General features: G+C 39.1%; 1 protein-coding gene and 1 non-coding gene across 8 annotated transcripts in view; both read right to left on the bottom strand.

Annotated features, from left to right (window-relative positions):
• FRMD5 (FERM domain containing 5) overlaps positions 1-24498 on the bottom strand; it is a 309170-nt gene that overhangs the window by 189757 nt on the left and 94915 nt on the right. The gene's annotated exons all lie outside the window — the stretch shown is intronic.
• LOC123862687 (small nucleolar RNA SNORA70) lies at positions 13575-13708 on the bottom strand. Its single transcript, XR_006795366.1, has one exon. It is a non-coding gene; the product is annotated as a small nucleolar RNA SNORA70 (small nucleolar RNA).

The raw sequence follows: 24498 nt of genomic DNA, 5'->3' as shown, positions 1-24498 counted from the left end.
CTTAACTATAGATAACAAATGGATGGTTATGGGGGGGCGACGGGTGAAATAGGTAATGGGGATTAAGGGGGGCACTTGTGATGAGCACCAGGTGATGTATGGAATTGTTGAATCACTGTATTGTATACCTGAAACTAATATAACACTGTATGCTAATTAACTGGAATTAAAATGCTAAGAATTTTTTTTTTTAAGATTTTATTCATTCATTCATTTTATTCATTCATTTGACAGAGAGAGCACAAGCAGGGGGAGCTGCAGAGGGAGAAGGAGAAGCAGGCTCCGCTGAGCAGGGAGCCCGATGTGGGGCTCGATCCCAGGACCCCGGGTTCATGACCTGAGCCAAAGGCAGATGCTTAACTGACTGAGCCACCCAGGTGCTCCAAAATTTTAAGAATTTAAAAAAATAAAGTATGTAAGTAGGGATTTAAAAATCTGAACACTAAAGAGAGAACCTTTAGTCCTTCTCCACCTAGTATACCTAGACTCGATATTTACAGATTTATCCTAAATCCTGACTGATCATTTTGGCTCATTTGTAAATGAGAGGTCAGAGGTTTGCAGCTACACCATAATGTCTGTATTTCAGAATCCATTTTACTACATGAACACGATCCAATAAAAAGTTCAAGCCAGAACGTGCCTTTTTTTGTTGTTGTTGTTCACTCAGCTCCAGACTCTCCTTGTATACCCACTCCCTCCTGAGAACCCTGGCACAGAGTTTCACAGCCAAAAATAAGGCACAAGGTCAAGCAGTGCTCCCTATGCAGGGAGGATATTCCCTCCCTTCCTTTTGGAAACACTTCAACTAACCCTGTTTTAGTTTGGCTGCTTTGCCTCATTTCAAAAATATTTCATTATACTCTATAGCCCTTCCCTGGATGCCCTAGTTAATTAAGTTTACATAATTTCCTACTGATTAGTTTTGAACAGCTTGTTCTGGATTTTTCTCTCCTTTAATTTTCAGCCTTTACTGACTGCTTAAAATCCTCAACTACAAACTGAGGAAAGTATGTGTTACCACAAAGATCACTCTCCTAACACCATGAAAAGCAAATGAGCACTATGATCTTTAAGAGATCTGAGATCGTCTGTTCCAGGAAACAAAGAGACTGGTAGGTGAAACCCAGCAATAAGCCAGTGATAATAAAATGCAAAAAAGTCACTAGTTATATTCTTTCACATACAAACATGAACTATGGTCCATTCCTATACTAATACATTTCACATTTACTAAGATCCTTTGAGATTCTTTCTCTGGGCTTAAGAACTCAGAGGATTAATAAACAAATTACTAGTACATACTCAAAAATTATGCTCAAGCTGATTTATATCCCTCCTCGAATAGAATTCTTAACTGACATTCTGTCTTTGTTTTTGTGCCATAAAAGAATGGCCTATAGGGTATTTAAAAATCCATTAATTTTGGCCATCTTTGTGGCTGATGTGAATTGCCACACAACCAATGGAAATTTCTAATAATGAATATGGTCAAAATTAATGGGTCAGCTGTGCCACAGTCTGGTCCATCTGCTGCATATACACAGCCTCAGAGGACAATGAGGAAGGAAAATGAACCCAAAACGTCAACACCAATATCCTAAGGCCTTTCGTGATCCAAGAAATAGCAATAGGCTTTAAAATTACACTGAAATCTGCTTTTCTCATAAATTCTTTAATTTTCTTGGCACTTTGGGGACAACATAACAATAAATGGTCATTTTTAAGACCAAAGTTTCATGCAATGTTTTTTCTTGCTCCTGTTAACTCTATAAAATAAAGTCCCCCTTTATCCACTAGTCCACATCAGAACACAGAAAGGAAAAGTGAGTTTCAACATTGCAGCGAATCTTCAAATACACTCTATCCACTAATCAAGAATAAATCTGCAATGGCAAAAAACAAACAAATGTATTTTCATTTTTTATCTTTTTATTATGATGTTCAGTTAGCCAACATATAGTACATCACAAATATATTTTTTAAAAGTACTCTCAGGTGACTTTTCTGGTGGTGACATCCCCTCCACTCCATATACTGAACTACTGTAGATCAGCCAGGATTCTTGCTATGTAACCATCAGTCTTCCTCTCTGGAGGGACCAGTGTTTTATCTCTGGTGATTTTGTCCATAACTGACAGCCAAATGTGCTGCCTTTTCAGAAACGTGCTTTGTACAAATTTCATTCCAGTGTTCTTTTATTTCTGTTGAAGACTACCTTGTTTCATGTGCCAAGAAACACTCTAAGATGGGAGGGTTTTTAGAATTTATTTTTAAAAATCAGCTTCCACATGCAGTATGCAGATTTTTTTAAACCCAGACATATATAATCGCTTCCTGAAAGCATAGCTGAAGGTCGTATTATGCAGTGATGAGATGTCAAGCAAAGAAATACACACATTTCAATTTACAAGCTCACAAGTGTCAGTACTTGGAAAGAAAATTCATAGGCTTGGGAATGAAAGATAAGATATGGAACACTGGCTAATTGGTTAATTCACAAGTATAGCCTCTCCTTGGAACAAGCATAATTCCCATTATGATAAGCACTTTGCAGGTGTGCTGAAGGCAGAAGAGATAAAGTTTGGCAGTTAAGTTAGTGTTTCCCCCAGTGAATTCTGACTCCAACAATGGTACCAAAGGAGTGTGATGCAATTATGAAACTGAATTTCACAGGATTTTTGTGGCTGAAGATACTATGTCAGTGACTCACTGAAAATGCTCATAATTTATGACAAACGTCTCAAACACTTTCTGATTATATGCTTTAAAAGACAGATTAAAATGCCCTTTTTAAAAAAATTTGGGGCCTATGTGGGCATATATAAATATCACAGGATATTTCATGTGATAATAAAACAGTGAAAGGGAACTGGAAATGTGCAAACTATGTTAAACTATCCTCTCTTCAGGATGCCATGGGGAAGATTAAGACATGCAATCCCAACGAGAAGAGAAGTGAATAAGATGCTCCCAGTACCCTAAACAGCATCCATTTTAAGAGAGAAAAACACTTTGATAAACTCCTTTTAAAATATTCAAAACAATGATCAAGGCTCGATTCCATTTCTCGTGGCAGTCTTACATGGTTACTGGTTGTTACAATATTTTCATGCTATGTGCCTAAATTTTGAGGACAGAAGGGCTCCACATCCCCAGTCTAGCACATTTGTGTCCAATCCGACCACCTCAGCAGTCCTGCACAGGCCTCATGACGGGCTGACATGCCTCTAGCCAAGCTTCAACCCAGCCCAGGTTCCCCCCTCCGCACTGCTTTTATTTCATTGTTCTTAAATGCTTTACTATTTTTACTGTTATCGAGGTGAGAAGTCTTGAATGGTTTACTGTTTAATGCATTTGTTGTGTTAAACATTAAAGACGCTGAGATAAAGGTGAACCTGGAATAAAACAAGATCGGTGGGATCAAGCTATGAAAATAATAGAACATTCAAAAACAATGACAAAAGGCAGACAGAGAAAAAAACGTAAAGACATAGCACAGCTTAAAAGGCCATACTGTGTCAAATCAATGGTTCATTCAGTTTATTATCTTCTCTCTGACAGCGGTACTGGGGTAAGTTTTGTGGTAAAGCTTGTCATTCACGCTCTTTGATTTTGTCCTCTAAAGGTTAGAAAGACATCCTAAACATATCTAGCTTTCATTAATAATACATGAAGCCTCTAGTCATAACCTAGTCTTGGATTTGTCAGCATTTCTATCCAGCAAGTTATTTGTATTTTCTCTTAATTGTTAAAAGGAATCATTCTTCTGTTTTAAAGCGATATGGATTCTAATCCAGACTCCGTCAGTAACTGGGTATTTGACGCTGGGCAAGGTGAATAACATCTGTATCTGCATGCCCCTGTCTATAGAATGAAGGTCATAGACATAGTAATCAGTGAGGTCCCTCACCACTCTCAAATTTTGACTTGGCTACCAAATGTTAAGAGGATAATAATACACTCATCCTTACATTATACATACCCACTGTTCTGCAAACTGTAATCTCCTCCACCTTTGTTTTCTCTAGACTTCAAAGAATTAGTTTCTCATGGTTGAAAGAGATCTCAAAAATCATATAAGGCAACCTTAGGATGCCTGAATAACCATTACAGAATCCCCTACTAGCTGTCATCTTGCTCCTGTTTGGATACTGTTATTGATAGAAAATTCTGAGAGCTCCCAAGGCAGCCCAATTTATTTTCAACTAACTCCAATTTTCACAAATTATTCTGATACGAATTCAGATATAAATGTTGAAACAAATCTATCTCCTTGCAACTTCCCGCTTCTTCCCTCTGGGGCAAGACAGCAGACCTAAACTTTTTTCTACATGCTCCACATGATAGTTTCTTCCAGTATTAGAAGATCTATCACATTCCTGTAAGTTTTCTCCCTTCTCTAGGCTAATCACTCGTTAACCTTCATTCCTGTATCATAGTGTTTAATAATTTCATTGGTTGTTCTTCTCTGAACAAACTCCAGCCTTTCAGTGCCTATCTGAAAGTATAACATCCCAGACAGAAACCAACATTTTAGCCATGGGATAGTTAAGTGCTAAGAATCAGTTGCAAGGAGATAGATGTCTTGATATGCGTTGTCAAAATTTAGCAATTTATACTTATGATTTGTTTATTTTACTCTATGTCTATTACACTTCACTAAAATAGCTTATTTTTAAACTTTTAAAATAAAAATTGTTTTAAAAATTAAAAAAAAAAAAGAATAGAAGGATTATATCCTCCTTGTTCCAAACATCCATTTGGATGTTTCTATTAATACAACTAAGATCACATTAACTTATAAGATTTATACTTCCTAATATTTTTAGTGCACTGCTATTCAGCCATATTTTCCCCACCTTATATCTGTAGCTGGATACATATGATGGCTAGAAGCTCAAAAAGAAAGATGCCCACTACAGGTGTTAGGAGACATGCCTCTTATTAACTGTGTGACCTCAGGCAAACAATTTCAATTTCCCATGCCCTGATTTTCTCATTCCTAAATGGAGAGGACAATTCTTCTAAATATCAACAATTTTCTAAATTCTTCTAAATCTGAGCATATTATAAAGATAAATGAGTGGATATAACTATTTTTTTCTTAAGTTAAAAGAATTATGGAAAAACAGACTGGCAGTTCCTAATGATTAAACATAGAGGTACTATATGATCCAGCAATTCCACTCATAAGTATATACTCAAGAGAAATAAAAATATGTATCCACACAAACACTTGTGCACAATATTCATAGTAACATTATTCATAATAGCCAGAACATAGAAACAATTTAAATAGACATCAACTGATGAATGGATCAACAAAATGTGGGATATCCATCCAATGGAATATTATTAAGACATAACAATGAATGAAGTACTGATACATGCTACAATGTGGATGAATCTTACATACATTATCCTAGGTAAAACAAGCCAGACACAGAAGGCCACATATTGCATGACTCCATTTACATGAAATGCCCAGAATAGGCAAATCTAAAGAGACAGAAAGGGAAGAGCAGTCTGAGAACTGACTAGAAATGGGTACAAGGTTTCTTTTGGTGATAATAAAAACGTGCTAAATGTGATTGTGGTGATGGCTGCACAACTCAGTGAATGTACTAAAAGCTGTTGAATTTTATGCTTTAAATAGGTGAATCATAGGGTATGTGTTATATCTCAATAAAGTTGTTCTTTTAAAAGAACTATAGAAATGTAAGACGTTCATTTAATTGTTATGTCTCAGTGAATAATCGACAGCAACTCTAAGAATACTTCCCAGAGTTCCAAAACTCCAAGGTCATCATTCCCATGGGAATTATATTTATAATTCTGCTCAAAGACTGTGGCTACAGTACACAATCTGGGGAAGCAGCATGTGTAAACCAGGGACCAGGATACATCAATGCCTGTGATCTGAGCATAAAGCGATTACCCATGGAAATCTAATATGGCCACAGGGAAATATTCCCATATGCACAAACTTCACTCAATAGCTGCCATTTATATAGATTCTTATTTAACAACTGTAGTCATCAGTTTGTTTTGAGTTTTTAAAAGTGAACAAGTACTCCAAATAAATATTGTAGCCTGCAGAATATTAATTCATTAAACAGATATTATATTAGCACTCTGTCCTAGACCCTAGGAATATAAAGATGAACTGAATCTAATTCTAGCCCTAGAGTTGTTCTAAATGAGAGGCGAATAAGAAAGATAGGAAATGAGATTAGAACTTAAAAAAGGACTTTTCATTTCTGTTCATAGGGTGGACCAAATAACCTGAAAAGCCTTTCCCAACCAAACTCAAAGAAACTCAGAGTACAATATAGCAAATACCCTTTTAAATACATAGCTAAGTTTTCAAGAAAAAAGGGAACTCCTTAGAGGCCAAAATAGAAAATTAAATAAAGGGGCGCCTGGGTGGCTCAGTCGTTAAGCGTCTGCCTTCGGCTCAGGTCATGATCCCAGGGTCCTGGGATCAAGCCCCGCATCGGGCTCCCTGCTCCGCGGGGAGCCTGCTTCTCTCTCTCCCACTCCCCCTGGTTGTGTTCCTCCTCTCACTGTATCTCTCTCTGTCAAATAAATAAATAAAAATCTTTAAAAAAAATTAAATAAAAAACAGAAGAGTAAACATATGACCTGACATGATGGCAACCCTGTGGATGGTGGGTATGCAGATACTGGTCTTGAAAATATAAAGGGCCACACAGGACATGAGAAGCCAAGTAAGAGAGCCTTGGATCAAGCTAAGGAGTTGGGACTTTATCCTGTAGGCTTGGAGTTATAAGAGGATGTAGTAGTAGTTGTCAATTATACCTCAATGAAGCTGGAAAAAAACGTGGGGAAGCAACATGCTCAAATTTTTATTTAGAGAAATTATTCTGGCAGCAGTATGGCTAATGTATTTGAGGAAAGCAAATGTGGGGAAGAGAGACAAGTTAGAAGACTATTAATAATAGCTAGATTTATTGAGCCCTCATGTACCAGCACAGAGCTAAGAGCTTTATATATACTACCTCACTTAATTATTATAACAACTCCACATAGAGATTATTCCCCAATTTGATTCATAATAAACCTGAGACTCTGGTTAAATAACTTGCTCAAGGGGCGCCTGGGTGGCTCAGTCATTAAGCGTCTACCTTCAGCTCAGGTCATGATCCTGGGGTCCTGGGATCAAGCCCCACATCGGGCTCCCTGCTCTGCGGGAAGCCTGCTTCTCCCTCTCCCACTCCCCCTGTGTTCCCTCTCTCGCTGTCTCTCTCTCTCTCTCTCTGTCAAATAAATAAAGTCTTTAAAAAAAATAAATAACTTGCTCAAGTCACATAATTAGGAAGTGGTTAGGTCAACTATACTGAGTCTGATGATTTCAGTGTAAATTGAAAAGAGGGGTTTAGAAGGTAGAACTGAGAGGACCTGCTGACCAGTTTGCTATGGAAAAGACAGAAAGGAAGGTGTTTAATTGCAATACGTTTAGTACTATCTGTATGTGTTATACAATATAACATTATAAAAGGACTATTGGAGATTACCCAATAAGCTAAATATAAAATTACCATATGATATAGTAATTCCACTCCTAGATATACATGCAAAAGAACTAAAAACAGGTATCAAACAAATACTTGTCCATGAAGGCTTGTAGTAGCTTTATTTACAATAGCCAAAATGTGGAAACCCAAATGTTTATCAACAGATCAATGGAAAAACGAAATGCGGTAAATCCATACAATGGAATATTGATCAGCTATTAAAAGGAATGAAGCACTACATGCTACAACATGGATGAGCCTTGAAAACTTTATGCCAAGTGAAAGATGCCAACACCAAAGTCCACGTATTACATGATTTCATCTATATAAAATATCCAGGTTAGGTAAATCCAGAGACAGAAGGCAGATTAGTGGTTTCCTGGGGCTGTGAGGATAGAACAGGGAACGACTGCTTAATAGATGTGGCGCTTCCTTATAGGGTGATGAAAATGTCCTGGGGCTAGATAGTGCTGATGGTTGCACAGTATGGTAAATGTGCTTAATGGCACTGAATTGTGTATTTTAAAATGATTACAATGGTAAATTTTATGTTATGTATATTTTACCACACATTTTAAAAAGGGGGATTGGCCTCTTGATAGAACATGGAGATATTTAAAGGGTAGAACTGTCAAGGATGAGGGAGAAAGGCGAGACTGCCATTAAAACAAACAGTAATTATATATTTTATGAAACAGCTGCATTGTGAAAGGGATACTGGCCTTAACAGAGTACTACTATGGAGAGGATTTCCATTCACTGTACAAGATCACCATTCACGGTTTTGATAATATAAGAGGCCACACAGGGTCAGGGTTAGAAAGAGATCAAAGAGCTAGTCCCAACCCTCATAGGTTTTAGAATCAAGTAGAATAAGTAGGATTCACAGAAAGCTCAGCAATATACCAGCTAAAAACAATATAAGATAAAAATTTAAGAGCAGTGCGGTCAACATATGCTATGAGAGCAGAGGGGAAAACAGGGAAGGCAGTTTTGAAATATGAAACTAAACATTAAGGGACAACCCAGTACACTAGCTCAAAGTGTGGGCTTTTAGGTGGAGCACACTGGATTTTTATGGTAATCAAACTGTTTTGTATAACACTACAGTGGTGGATACATGTCATTATATGTTTGTCCAAAACCATAGAATTTACAACACCAAGAGCGAACCCCAATGTCATCTATGGACTCTGGGTGACTATGATGTATCAATGTTGTTTCATCAACTAACAAGTGTACCCCTCTGGTCAGGGATGTTCATAATGGGGGAGGCTATGCATGGGCAGCAGGGGAGGTGGTACAGGGGAACTCTGTGCCTTCACTCAATTTTGCTGTAAACTAAAACTTCTCCAAAAACTACAATCTATTAACCAAAAAAAAGGTGCCCGTTTTTGAGCCATATTGAACTTTGGCTCTACCACTTACTACCTGCACGACCTCATGCAGGTTACTTTTCCTCGATTTTCTCATTTGAAAAGTGGGAATAACAATAGAACCTATACCAAATTTTTGTGAGGATTAAATGAGTTAATATATATTTAAAAAGCTTTGACTAGAAAGGGCTCAATAAATATTAGCTTCATCATCACGTCATTATTACCATCCTAAACACTGGAGGAGGAGTCAGTTGTGTTTAGGAATAAAACTCAGTATTCCAGGGGCGCCTGGGTGGCTCAGTCGCTTAAGCGGCTGCCTTCGGCTCAGGTCATGATCCCTGGGTCCTGGGATCGGGCCCCACGTCCGGCTCCCTGCTCTCCCTCTCTCTCTGCCTGCCTCTCTGCCTACTTGTGCTTTTTCTATGTCAAATAAATAAATAAAATCTTAAAAAAAAAAAAAAAAAAACCTCAGTATTCCAGGCCAGCAATTTTCAAACTTTTTTGAATGTACAAATAAGATAAAAATTGGAAGTCCAATATTTACATGGAGTTGAAGCATGGCTATAATTGAAGTGATTCCTGTATGGTGAATCACACTATTTGAGAATTCTGTCCTGGACGTTACATAGCACTTACTTAGGGATTCATTCATTATTCAGCATTTGGTGAACATCTATGTGCTAGTTGGGTTTGGTTTTTTTTTTCTATTTTTTTTAAGATTTTATTTTTATGTAATCTCTATATCCAACGGCAGGGAGGCTCGAACCCACAACCCTGAGATCACAAGTTACATGCTCTACCGACTGAGTCAGCCAGGCACCCCTATGTGCTAGATTTTATTTTATTTTATTTTTAAAGATTTTATTTATTTATTTAACAGAGAGAGACACAGTGAGAGAGGGAACATAAGCAGGGAGAGTGGGAGAGGGAGAAGCAGGCTCCCCGCGGAGCAGGGAGCCCGATGTAGGGCTCGATCCCAGGACCCTGGGATCATGACCTGAGCCAAAGGCAGACACTTAACAACTGAGCCACCCAGGTGCCCCTGTGCTAGTTTTTATGATGGATGCTGAGGGTTTGGAGAAGACAGAGCTAGAACCTGTTCTTCAAGGAAGTTACCTATGTTCTAGTTGACAAGACAGACAAGAATCTAACCATTTTTTTAAACAACTTCATTGGGAAATAATTCACACAGCATAAAATTCACCCATTTAAAGTACACAAATAGTTTGTAGTGTATTCACAAAGTTGTACAAACATTACCATGATCAATTTTAGAACATTTTCATCACCCCAAAAGAAACCAGGAGTCCATTCTTAAATGTAAACAACAACAACAACAACAACAACCCCTATGTAAAACTATTACAAAGTTTGAGTTTATGCAGAATGTAGAACTGACCACTCCTTGTAATATGAGATCCCAGGAGATAAACAGGCATGCCAGCTATCCTTTGAACAGCTGATCATTTTCTAACAGGTGGCATTTTATTTGACTGGCTTTCAGCAATCAGAGCAAGCAAAAGGAAAAGAATTGGGAAGTAAGAATAACAAGAAGCTCACTGGAGGATGTCCACAGTGCATATAGCCCAGTAAGTCAAGACATCAGAAGTGCATAAGGCTGAAGAGAGGAAAAAGCAGCTGAGGAGGCATAAGAGCCTAATAAAATTTTGTTTTCCACCCTTTCTTTTATCTTAAAAGAAAGAGCACAGCAAAAACCTCCAACACTGTGTTCCTCAGAAGCGTGTGCCTGAGTGTGTGTGCGCGCACATACTTACATGTATGCTCACTTTTCTCACTCACTTGAACCAAATCTGTGATTCAGGGAAATTCCACTCCAGCCAGTCCCCATTTTAAGCTTGGCTATTGTGAAGTTCAGACAAAAGGCAGACTACGACAATGCTAGGAATCTGAAAATTTGTGGTATTGGTGAATGTCAGATACGTGAGGGTACTATTTTACATCCCATTTATGAGCTCCAGGCCAGAAGCAAATTACTTAGTGCTTGAGAACACTCACCCATGAAATTATCGAGATGATATAAATAAAATACTTTGTACTATTCTGTTTAGATGCCCCATATATGTTATACTAATGTTAATTATGTGTATAATAGTCAGATTTTATATTTTGATACATAACTATATTTCAGCATATACAATATTTAGCCACAACAGTCAGCTCAAGATACTTTTTTATCAGAGACAGAATGCTGCAGAAGCCTTCTCTGAATTACCAGAGAGATGAATAACTGCAATTTTCTCCTGAAGATGTGTGTGTTTAAATTGTCTTATTGTACTCATTTCCAAAGGAAGTGCTATATTTTAATCACTCTACCTTCCCTGTTTTGAATGTTTTAAAAGATCACTATGAATCCTTACCACAACTACTAAATTCTTCCCAGTGTTAAAGACTGCAAATATGCAATCTGAGAAAATGGGCAATTTGAGACTATCTAACACAACCAGCTTGGGAACCTCGCACAAAGAACACTGTAACTATGGAAACACTTGGCAATGGAGTTACAACATAAATCAAAGAACCTGTTTCATTATTCAAGTACCAAGCATTTGAGATCAATTTATAGCAACTGTAAGCTATTAATAATTGTATTCTATTTAATTTGTCAAACATGATTTTCTCTCTCAATGAGATCTTTAGGAAATCCTTAAGTGTTTTCCTTAAGGAGAAGAAAATGATAAATAAAATCCACTTAAGTGGTGCAGTGTAACTGACTGGTGGTTTTGATCCATTTATGAAACAAACACTATGAAATCAGGCTTATTTGGCACTTGGCATATGCTTTGTAATATTATACATATATATTATATATACAGATGGCCTGGTTCCTCAACCAGGATGATAAATTTCTCAAGCACAGGAAACATAAACAATTCATAAGACTCCATCCACATCACCAGTACCTAGCAAAGGGCTCACGATAGGTCCATAATAAGTGCTTTCCTGGCTAATTTAGGTCTTCTTTTCTAAGCACAAGAGACTTTGGAAGAAGATAAATCACAGCACATTAATGTGAACAGGATTTTATGATGGGGAAAGATGAGAATCAGTGACGGAAAAAGCCCTACAGGGCTAAGTTCATGAAGGTTATCCTCACAAAGTATACAAGCTATATACCCTTATAAACATGGCGGGTATTTCCTTGCTAATTTTTTCCACAAACTTTCTTTTTTCCTTTTTCATTGTTTCTTTTTGTTTGTTTTTGAAGAAAGGAAACTGTAGGCCAGTTCTAACTTTTTTTTTTTTTAAGATTTTATTTATTTATTTATTAGAGAGTGAGCGAGAGAGAAACAGCATGAGAGGGGGTAAGGTCAGAGGGAGAAACAGGCTCCCTGCCGAGCCGGGAGCCTGATGTGGGGCTCGATCCCAGGACGCTGGGATCATGACCTGAGCCGAAGGCAGTCGCTCAACCGACTGAGCCACCCAGGCGCCCCCAGTTCTAACTTTTAATTTCCTTCTGCTCATAGGAAGTTTTGTTAGCGGACAGTTTTTGTTATGTTTTTCTTTACAACTGTGTGCTACCTGACCCTCTACTCCCCTCTCTTCCTATTTCTCTTAGGTGAAAAGAGGAAGGGAAAAATACAAAAAGGGCACATCTACGGAAGAATTTTAGGATAAAGCTCAGGCCTAACATCATATATGCAACATCAAAAGAGAGCCTCCCTGTATGACACAGGGATGGAAGAGAAGCTGATCTTGAAATATATATATATATATATTTTTGCATCTTTTTTATTGTTATGTTAATCCCCATACATTACATCATTAGTTTTTGATGGAGTGTCCCATGATTCATTTTTTGCGTATAACACCCAGTGCTCCATTCAGTACGAGCCCTCTTTAATACCCATCACTGGGCTAACCCATCCCCCCACCCCCTTTTTAAAAGATCTCTTCTGATTGATTTGGGTTTAATGTTCCCAACTTTTAATTTAAAATACAGGGGGAACTGGGGTGCCTGGGCGGTGCAGTCAGTTAAGCAGTTAGCGTCTGACTCTTGGTTTTGGCTAGGTCATGGTCTCAGGGTCGTTGCCTCTGCGCTCAGCAGGGAGTCTGCTTGGGAATCTCTCTCCTTCTCCTTCTGCCCCTACCCCCTCTAAACAGACAAATCTTTTTTTTTTTTTTTTTCAATTTTAACAGATAGAATATATTTGATGATGTGTCTGGTGGGTATTGAAAAGTTGCTAGTGTGGTAGGTTCTTTTTTTTTTTTTTTTTTTTTTGACAGGAAGTAGGTTTTATTGGTGGGCATGAATAGAAAGGGGGCAGTGCCGAGGTTCTCATGAGTGCAGAGCCCTCCATTTGTCCAAGGGGCCACGATTAGGGATGTATTTGACCCCAGAGCCATCTGGGATAAGCCACTTTTCAGCCACCATATCTTCAAATTCATCCACATTAAACTTAGTAAAGCCCCACTTCTTGGAGATGTGGATCTTCTGGCGGCCAGGGAACTTGAACTTGGCCCTGTGTAGGGCCTCAATCAAATGCTCCTTGTTCTTGGTACGGATGGACATGATGACTTGGCCAATGTGGACCCTGGCTACTGTGCCCTGGGGCTTTCCAAAGGCACCCCGCATACCTGTCTGCAGCCTAGATTGGAGATAGTATGAGGTCAGACCTCAATATCCACTGGAAAGGGCTGTCTCCAAGGTCCCTTAGGGCAACCCATACAATCAACAGGCTGCATACACTACCAAGGAGGCTACTGTTTGCAGCCATGGCACACTGGGCCCCCATGGACAAAGAGCACAGTCGGCTTAATTGGCTGCAGAACAGACAAATCTTTTTTTAAAAAGGGGAACGAAATACTTCATATTTTTCTCTCATCAAACCATAATTTGTAGGTTTTGTTTGGTCTGCAGTCTCTTTTGGGAATCTATTCCTTGAAAGGGTCTCTTCCCTCTCTTGTGTCGGTCTGTCCTTCACATTCTACTTTTACAGTGTAATACCAGTCAGCCTTCATCCTTTCTGTTCTAGCTGAGAAGCCTTCATTAATTCTCACCTGAATTACTGTATTTACTTCTAAATTGGTCTCGCGGCTCCTGGTATTCCCCTGTAACTCACTCTATATGGTACCTGCTAGGTTAATGTTGCTAAAATATAGTTCTGGGGATGCCTGGGCAGCAAAGTGGGTTAACCGACCAACTCTTGGTTTCTGCTCAGGTGGTGATCTCAGGGTCATGAGATGGAGCCCTGTGTCAGGCTCTGTGCTCAGTGAGGAGTCTGCTTGAGACTCTCTCTCTCTCTCTCTTCCTCTGCCCCTCAACCCCACTTGCTCTCTCTCTCAAATAAATAAATCTTAAAAAAAAATAAAATATAGTTCTGATCCTTTGAGGAGTCATGAATATTAAGCACAAATTCTCTATGCCAGATACTACGTTAGACACTAAAGATTCAAAGAAAAAGACACATGGGTTTTTGACTTCATGGAGCTTACATTCTAATAATTCTTCTGTCCAAAATCCATCAGTGGTTCCCCAATGACAATGGAATTCAGCCTAATTTCTTCACTCTACCCATCTGAAGACATGAGCTAAGTGACCCTCTGTAGATTAAGCTCCTAATGTACTTTTGCCCTCTGTTCTGATGAAATGAGTTTTGTACACCGTGAATTTTGCTACACCCATGTTCCTCTTTATTCTGACCTCTGTACCTAGAATCCTCTCTCCAGGGCCATCTCATCCTCCAGAAATTCAACCTCTATTTCACAGCAAGTCTCAAGTGAAATCTCCTTCATAAAGTCTTTTATGATCCTAGATCCTAATGTTATCTCTAATGATAACATTAGATAGATAACTCTATCTCTAATATCTCTCCCTAAGAGATAGGGAGAGATAAGTTCTTCAGGAACTTTTATTTTGCATCGTATTATAGTCATTGTGTATTTATTCCAGCCCCTATCTTGCTCCATTTTATTATATACAGGCATTAATACAGAAACTTATATAAATTAGGTAGGGAGTACAGAGCCTAGAGCCTGTTTTCAAGGACATACACATTTTCTAAACTCTCTTTCCTTCCCTCCTTCAGGCCAAAAAACTTGGTCTGATCAGGGATGGGGGAGGTGGGAGGGGGAGATTAAGATAAAGATAAATGACTGATGAGTTCTTCTCCTGACAAGAGTCATTTAATCTGAAAGTGAACATGAATAAAGGTTAGTCAGGTGGAGATGGGTAGGAAAAACTAAATCTGTTGGCTTGTGTAAAAGCGCAGAGGGGAAGCAGCATCATAATAAGATACTGCAACCACGCTAATATCTTAATGGAGCAATACAGTCAAGCCCCACTGAAAAAAATAACCACAAAAATCTTCAACAATATCTATCACAGTAGCTGTATTCTGGGGCGAGCAGATCATCTCACAAGGATCCTCTTTTCTCATGGATCACATACCCACATTCCATTCCCTACCTCCAGAAACACGGACTCTGGCAGCCTTGTGTTTACCATGAACCCAGGGATGTACATTGACTCAAGCCAGGCCAATCAGACCTCCCCTCCTGTGGGTCTGGAATAGGAACCATGAGAACAGCCAAGGCAATGTCTCTAGGAGGCTGGAACTGTAACGTGTAAACTTGAGTGCGATCGGGTAGCCATTTTTCTACAAAGTGGACAGCAGTACAGAGAAATCGGTCTGTACATAGATAGGGAAGCAGTAGATATGCACACAGAAGCACCCCTTAGGTCTGTGCTGCTTCCCGTTTGTTCCCTAGTTCTGTTATCTCTGAGGCCCAGCTGCTCTCTTATTCTTGGGCCTGCCAACCGCTATACTTTTTCTTTAAAAATAAAAATTAAAAAAAGATTTTATTTATTTGAGAGAGAGAGAGCACAAGCAGGGGGAGCTGCAGGCAGAGGGAGAAGCAGACTCCCCGCTGAGCAGGGAGCCCGATGCGGGACTCGATCCCAGGACCCCGAGATCATGACCTGAGCCGAAGGCAGACACTTAACTGACTGAGCCACCCAGGCATCCCTGCCAACAGCTATACTCTTAAAATAAGCCCCATTCTGCTAAGGCTAGAAGGTTTCCTTCAGACACCTGTGTAGCCAGCTAGTCCTATCTAAGACACAAACATTGTACTGAACCATAAAATTTCCACTGACCAGTGTACTGGAAATCTTCCAGTATTTTTCAAGCTCCTCCCATGCACAAGTTATCCACCACCAGTGTACAGGAATCTAAGAGTTTTATTTTCCATTTAACATTTTCTTTTGACCATGGCATATGTTATTTTAGACTATGCATATTTAGAAGATTTATGTCTATAAGGTAAATCCAAGGCCTAGGATTCCTGTTTCATTTCACAGCTAATAGTCACTCTGTGAGTTGCTAATAGTCACTCTGTGATTTGCTAATATATGTACGTCAATATTCTAAAAGACATTTTGGAAGATGAAAAGACAATGAATTCAGAGATGCCATCTTTCCTGACTTTAATCAAACCAAGTTCATCTACCAAATTTCAAGTGGGCTCAAAAACTATTCTAGGATAGGGCACCTGGGTGGCTCAGTTGGTTAAGCGACTGCCTTCGGCTCAGGTCATGATCCTGGAGTCCCAGGATTGAGTCCCGCATTGGGCTCCCTGCTCAGCGGGGGGTCTGCTTCTCCCTCTGCCCTCTTCCCTCTCATGCTCTCTGTCTCTCATTCTCCCTCAAATAAATAAATAAATAAAAATCTTAAAAAAAAAAAAAACTATTCTAGGACAATTCATTGAGGGACACATTGAAATGACCTCTTTAGAAAGTATCAGTGGAATTATTATACCCATGGATTTAACATTACTATGATTCAGTGGTTCACTATGCACCACTTACTGGACCCCTAGGGAGCCAGCCAACACAGAATTCCATCCAACAAAATAAATATAGTCTAGCAACAGAGTGTTTCCCAAAATTACCCCATCATAAAACTCACCTGGAGCACTTGTAAACATAGAGATTCCAAAAGCCCACCTCAGACCTACTGAATCCGAATCTCTAAGAGATAGACCTAGATCTCTGCATGTCTAACAAGCATCCCCAGAGGACCCACAGTTTCCCAGACTGTTTAGCATAACTTTAAGAATGACCCCTGAGCCTCACACCCAAGAGGAAACCCCAGTCAGATGTTGCTGAACTAGGCTCTGATTCACCTGCACCTCATCTTCTCTCTGGCTTGCATTTTCTGACCTTCATTAAATTCTCTTGTTCCTCTGCAAATGCACCCCCTGCGGCAAGGCTCTGGAGCTTTCTCAGAGTTCAGCTACCTTGTTCTTCCTGGCATGGATGACTGGAAACCCAGAAAAAGAGGAACTGCCCCTGTATCTTGTTCCCCTTTTGCCTTAGCCACTCCACCTGTATGCTTGCTGTACTCAAAGACAACGCTGGCTGGGTATCATCTGGCCTTGATAGCCCACCTCAATCCAAAACAGACTCAAGGAAGGCAGACCTACATGCCATCCACAAATGTGGGAGTAAATTATGTTCATCATTCTAATTTAAGTTGATCTGTTTGATCACATATGGAGCACTTTTCCTATATGTTTAAAAATATTGAAGCAAATTTCCCAGTGTATAACTAAAGAATCAAACCAGTAGTATGTTTCTCTGAAATAAATTTTGTAGAAGAAAATTTTCCAAGAGGCAGTCCTTGGCCAACCAATTTCGTAAACCACAAGTGTATGCTTAAGGTCACCACTGTGAATTCCAGCTGTCACATAGGTCCACCACTCACTGGGAAATTGCAGAAGTGAGAAAAAAGGCAGTAAGAAGGAGGGATGATAGTGACTGACACTCACCACATCTCGTGCTTATGATGCTTCAGACCACAAAGTATGGGGTCTGCTTTGGAAAGTATGAAAAGCATGGTAGTAAATCAACAGCCAAAAGGCAGAGAAAGGATGTCAAAAGGGGTTTATTCATAGATTTACCATAATAGTTAATCAAACGATGTGAAGACGCAACATCATAGTGCTATCATTTTAGTTTATGGGACACAGGATTTTTTCTCTTCACAAAAGCTAGTGAGAGAATAAGAAGCCCAATAAAACCACTTTGTTCTCTGAAGTAAACAAACTGATAGTTGTAATGGTAAAATTCACTTTGCCAGGGTGGATGAGTGAGACTACACTCAAGCTAAGGGGAGAAAAGCAATAGCTACCCCCACCTGGTAGAAACTGCAGACATAGGGAAAAATTCTAAGGTGTCAATTTCTTTTGCAAACATGCTCTCCAGGGGAGACTGTGAGCAAGAAGTCGGGGCCCTAAGATTTACCCTCGCTCAGATTTGAAGCCCTTAGAATACCATGGCTGTGAAAGCAGCCAAGAAGTTAAGCAGACAAGAAACAGAGCACCCATCAGCCTGACACGCATACTAATCTTGGAAGAAGTAGAAGGTACTTCCCAGAGTGGACTACAGGGAGGCTCTCTGGAGCAAACAAGGTAGCCCAGGGGAGGCTCTTTCTCGAATACTATGTAAAGAGATAATAGATGAGTGTATACAAACAAATACACACACAGTAACAGTCTATCCATGTCCTGGAGATTCAGACTCGTAACTTGTCTAATGTGTGCAAATTCTTTCTGTGGGCAGAAGGACTGCTGCTGGGTGCCCAGATGGATACATGGACAAATTATGTTTACCCAACTTCAGAGAAACCATGCCAAAATATTCCTCCCAAACAATTTCAATTTGTTCTTGTTTTCCTCCAACAACAGCCTAAAAAACTGTTTCATACAGGCATTTGACTTTTGAAATATTTGCAACCATGACAAACTCAGTGATTCCTTGTGCCCCAAAAGCTGCAGAATGGCCTTTGAATGACACGTGTACTGCATTCTGATGTAAAATGTCATCCTCTTAAAGTACAGGAGAAAGGACCTGCAGCAGCACAGACCTGACCTGACCCTCTCGTAGATGCATCAGCAGGACTCAGGGGCCTAAAGCGGCCAAAAAAGAAATGCCACACTTCCAAAAGTTCAGAGTGACAAACAAAATAAAAGGTCCAAGGTTCAATGCCTGTGTGACTCTTCCTTAACTCTTCACTGAACAGAAAGCAAAAGGAGATGCTAGTAGAAAAGCAATCTAGGAGCTAGCTTCTGCCAGAGCCATGGGTCTCCCTTTACCCACAGAGTTGGACAACATGAGCCCCACCTGCAACTCTACCATTTCCTCACCAATAGTCATTTGACATTCCAGGTTCTTCCTATAGAGACCCCATCACAATCGTAACTTAAAGGAAACTTTACTCCTCACCTTGGGGCCTAGGTTTTTCATATTCATTTAATTCCTTTAAACATCACATATTAGAATAGACATATGTATCAGGCATACTTAGACAAAGTGACCTTTTCCCCCCAAAATCTATAAACTTTATTTAAAAATTATCTTTTTGTAAATTTTTTTACAAAAATTTAATTAACTTTTGTTTCTAAAATCAATTATTTGCTATTTAAAGGTGTGTGTTGTACAGATGAAGAGCAGTGAACCTTCTTGATGTCTCTATCCAAGTAGAGCATGACAGTAGTCAGATATCAAAAACATGACATTATCCTTCAGGCTCCCACATTAAGAGCAATATCATCAGAACTGTTTATGCTGGGTGTTATATGGCTTCTGCATGGAAGCCTATCACCCCCACATATAAACACCTCCCTCACACCAATACGTTGTAGTTCTCGTAAATTCTGGCAAGTTCACAGCCATTTTAACAATCAAAAGAGCTTGGAAAATAGTGGGGTCATGACCGGTAAAAATAAATAGCCATAATCCCGTATGTTAGTGTTTCTCAAACTCTAAAAGTATACAGATCACCTGGTGATCTTGTTAAAAGAGAGATTCTGATTCAGTAGGTCTGGGATGAGGCCAGAATTAACGCAGTGTAACAAGCTACCAGATGATGCAGTGCTGCTGATCCAGCGACTGCATTTCGAGTATGGAAACAAGGCCTTCTACCATGACCTCCCTTGGGAGGTCAAAGTAATTTCTCTGAAACACATGGAATTCCCATCACATGATTATGGAAAAAAACACTGCTGAAGGAAAGTTCAGTCCTCAGTTGCAGAGAATGGGGAAAAGAAGCAACACTGGGAATCTTGGCCCTTATTCTGACTCACACCCATCATTCTACTCTGCTTTCCTCAAAATTAGCTTGATATGCTGACTCCCTTAGGAGAGATGGAGATGTTTGTTGCCAAAGCTTACCAGTATCCAAGATACAAAAGCATTATCTTTGGTTGTCCGCTTGCAACTACCATGGAGAGATGGCCCAGCTATGGGCTGGTTTCAGGCATGCTAGGGAGGTAGTCATAAGACTATCTCAGGCATTGGAAGCACATCTAAACAATCCTGAATACGCTTATAAAGAATCACAAAGAGTTCCACAACATCTAAAAAGATAATCTTGTGTGAGTTTAACCAAACTATTCTGAGTAAGCAATTTTTGCTGACTTTGCCTCTTGATGATTTAATTTAGAGTATTTAACTAACACTCTGAAGAAAACCCTAAACTCTGAGACTAGCCACAGCAGGAACACAACATTAGAGTATATTCCAAAGTGTTTCATCTTAAAAGATGGAGGGAGGGGGAGTTTAAATTTTACTCACTAGAGCTGAAATCTAGTCACCCTGATTATATTTGATGCCTCCTTATTCACAAATTTGCATTCCAAACATCCACACTGTCACCTAGTAGAAAATGGAATCCATAGTACTAGAAATAATTAGGGTATATCAAAGTGCTCATGGATGCATTCAAGTCACTAATAATAAAACACATACTCTATGAACACAACATACTTTCTCCTAGCACAACATTTAAAAATACAAGCTATTGACAAGTTGCTCCTCTGAACTAAAAACCACTCCTACATTATTAATCTTAGTGACCTCACTCTGCAACCAAGATCTCTTGTAACAAAACAAGACAACCATGTCAACGAGATACCATGTGAGAAGGTGATATCTCCCAAGGCAGATGTGAGCCACAGGCAGCTTGACTTCTGAGCTGAAGATTCTACCTGCCAAAGAAGTTGCTATAAGAAAAGAATCCTGGTTTTTCTGGATTCTTTATATTTGTTAGGCTAAAGGGCCTAGACAAGAGAACTAGCTCCTCCCACTATAAAGTAGTCCTTCAGGACTTGTGATGCCACGCTGGAGAAACCAGCTTGGGGGCTGGGCAGCTACTTACATAATTCTGTGAGGCTTTCTCCCACCAGGAAAAGGAGCACCAAGAAAGCTTGTGGATAGCAGGCAATGTATGAAATCAAACCAAATCAAGTCAAAATATTAGAGGATATACATGTTTCCCCCAAAATGCATGTGTAGTGAAATATCTTAATGTGAAACAGCACCTAACACCATAACCTCATTAACTAACCTACTTACTATATATTTCTTGTTGCTAATTCCCTTGGGTGCTTCTGGATTCCAGGACTCTTACAGATGATTCTGAAATTCCTGTGAAGGTGGAAATAGACTGACAGAGAACTGGTTGCCTGCTTCTTTTAGATCTTCACTAGAAAGAATGGAAATGAATGTATTTTTTCCCAGAGTGAGGATGAACAAATATAAGGTGGTGAGTACTATTATTTCAGAAACAGATACATTCCAGGTCTTGGGCAACTTATAAAATATTTTGCAAATTACTATTAGTTCAACCTTTATTCTCTAGGGATGTAGCCTATAACTAAAGGAAAGGGCACTGTGGCATTGTTTCCTCCAAGAATGATAGCTGGACCAACTGCATCAGAATCACTTGGATGCTTTTTAAAACTGTAGATTCCTGGGACCCACTTAAAGTATTTTGGAGTGGATACAGAAATCTATTTGAACCATTATCCTTAATGATTCTGAGTTCTCTAAAGTCTAGAGAACCCTGGGTTAAAGTCTGCAGGGCTGAAAAACTTTGCACTACTGACTTGTAGGAAAGTCACAGTAATTGATTTTTATAGTGACTGCCACATCACACTCAATGGCAGGAGCATCCTGCTTGGCACCATTATGCATTTTTTGCAGATACCTTTAACCTCTTGGACACACCTGCTACCCTGGACCACAAGGTCTAAATATAAACAAGATGCTCTACCACCATGTAGAGCCTTGAAAAAATACTCCAATTAGGGGATGAAAGAAATATGCAGTGCATTGCAAGAAACAACGATGGATCAACTGAAAGGTAAGAAGCAAGCCTGGATACTTCAATGTGAGAAAATATAATTGAATCCAATATGCATTAGTTGGGTTCCAATCAAAGGAAGAGAAAGTTCAGAAAAGGGAGTGGTCAGGAGTGTTACCACTGAAGTCAAATAAAATGAGGAATAGGGTTTTGGAATGAAGGAGATCCCCAATCTATAAGAATGTTATTCCTGGTAACAGATCTGGCATGGAGAAATCAAGGTAAAGAAATGAAGACCCCCTAAATAGACTACTCTTTGATAGGAAAAGGAAACAAAGAAATTGACCTAGCTTGGAATGAAATGTAGGGGTTTTTTGTTGTTTCATTTTGTTTTTGCTTGTTTGTTTGAAGATGAGAATCTTTTCAGCAACTCCCAAGCAGACTTCCATACTGTACTGCAGACAAGAGTATTTCAAAGGTAACTTTGTGAGAGTTCAAAAGGTTTTCCAGTCCACTGCCTACCTACCCCACTAACCAAGTGGCTGGTTAGAGCTGGACTTAAGAGCTCACTGACTCACTTGGGGATCACTTAGACAAGCAATGGGACAAAGAAAGTGGCTGTGCCTTCAGCTCTACTGTGTGCCTGGAAGAGTGAACAAATCACTAAAGCTCACCAGTCACAAACTTTGGGTCCAAGGCTTGGAAACCTAAAAGGAATGAAGAAGGAAAATGGATAAAAGATGATGACAACTTTGGAGTAAAAGCTTTGCCTACTGTCATACTCTGGGATACTGGGAGAGGGAAGGGAAGACAATCCCAACAGATTTGGTTGGGAAATTTTCCTTCTGTTGTTCAAAGAAAAAGAGACTAGGACAAGAGGACACCTATGGTCAATCAGGAAGAAAAACCTCTTTGTACCTGATACATCTGATGGATTGTCCTCATGACATTTTCCCTAATCTCACTGTAGCCTTGGAACACAGCCAGCCGGGGTGTCCATTTGACTCATCAGCTACAACAGTGCTAGCCTCTGAGACCTCAGGTCAATATAGAATGAGAGCTCCGTCAGAGTCCAAAGTTTCTCCAGAAAGAGAGAAAATAGGAATTAAATATTAAGAAGATGACCATGAGATATAGGGTTTTTACCCTGCAAGAGGGGAAAAATCCTTCTATTCAAATTGTGAAGTTTTATGGAATAGTTCCGATTAGACATACTCTGTACTATACAGTCTTTGTCCTTGTACCTCTCCTCACAACATGCATTTTCAAACTTTTCAGTATTCAAGTTACTGCTCTACTGAGATACAGATAGATGGATAGATCAAACAGCTTTATTTATATATAACTCACCCACTACATAATTCTCTCATTTAAAGCATATAATTCAGTGGTTTTTAGTATATACACACACAGAATTGTGCAAACTTTGGCACAATCCATTTTAGAACACTTTTATCAACCCCAGAAGAAGTCCTGCACCCATTAGCAGTCACTCCCCATTTCCCCAAATCCTCTCTCCTAGACAACGATTAATCTACTTTCTATCCCCATGGATTTGCCTATATAGGACATTTCATACAAACAGAATCAAACAATATGTGGTCTTCTGTGATTGGTTTATCTCAATTAGCATAATGTTTTCAAGGCTCATCCATGTTGCAGCATATATTTCCTCTTATTGCCAAGTAATAGTCCATTGTATGGATATACCACATTTTATTCACCCATTTCTCAGTTGATGGACATTTGGGTTGTTTCTGTTTTTTGGCTGTTATATAATGCTGCTAAAACTTTCATATTAATACCACCCATATACAGTAGTCTGAAGATAATCAAATTATTTCAAAGATCTGGGAACAGAATTTCTTAAAAATAAATGTGCTAGTTGTAAGAAACTATCACAGTTAGATTTAAATGTCTGCAAAAAAAAAAATGCAGATTTGGTAACGTGTTTTGTCCTTTCTTACTGAGCTGAGGATTTAAAGATTTGTTGGTCTTTCGATTCTTTATTTTTTGCCTGTCATTCTTTCTCTCCTGGGTATCCTGCTTAGCTCTAGCAATTCTCAGTTTTGCCTTTCAAAAAATGGAAATACTTTTAACATTCATTAGCTTTAACAAGAAAACACATCATCATTACTGCTCATTAGAACTAAATGGATGGTGAATATTTACCACACAATTCTTTCCCATTAAGTGTATTACTGTGTTTAAAAAGCTATGGTTAAATTCTGTTTCACAGAAAAATAAAGTTAAATGTTTTCCTAAAAAAAATTTAAAGTTTCAAAAATGTTTTTCACTAAGGAGCAATACAACTATGTACTAAAGCTGATTTTTCTACCTCCTTTTTTCAAGGTTATCACAGAGCTGAGGAGAAACTAGTATTTATAAGCAGACATTAAAAGACATTAAGCATTTGATTTTAAAGCAAAAACATAAACCCATATGTGGACAACATGAAGTAGAGAATCCATG

This window comes from Mirounga angustirostris, unplaced genomic scaffold (assembly GCF_029215605.1).
Source record: "Mirounga angustirostris isolate CCGP_5_RB_7025 unplaced genomic scaffold, mMirAng1.0.hap1 SCAF_9, whole genome shotgun sequence".
Taxonomy (NCBI): domain Eukaryota; kingdom Metazoa; phylum Chordata; class Mammalia; order Carnivora; family Phocidae; genus Mirounga; species Mirounga angustirostris.
This window is presented reverse-complemented; position numbering and strand designations above follow the sequence as displayed.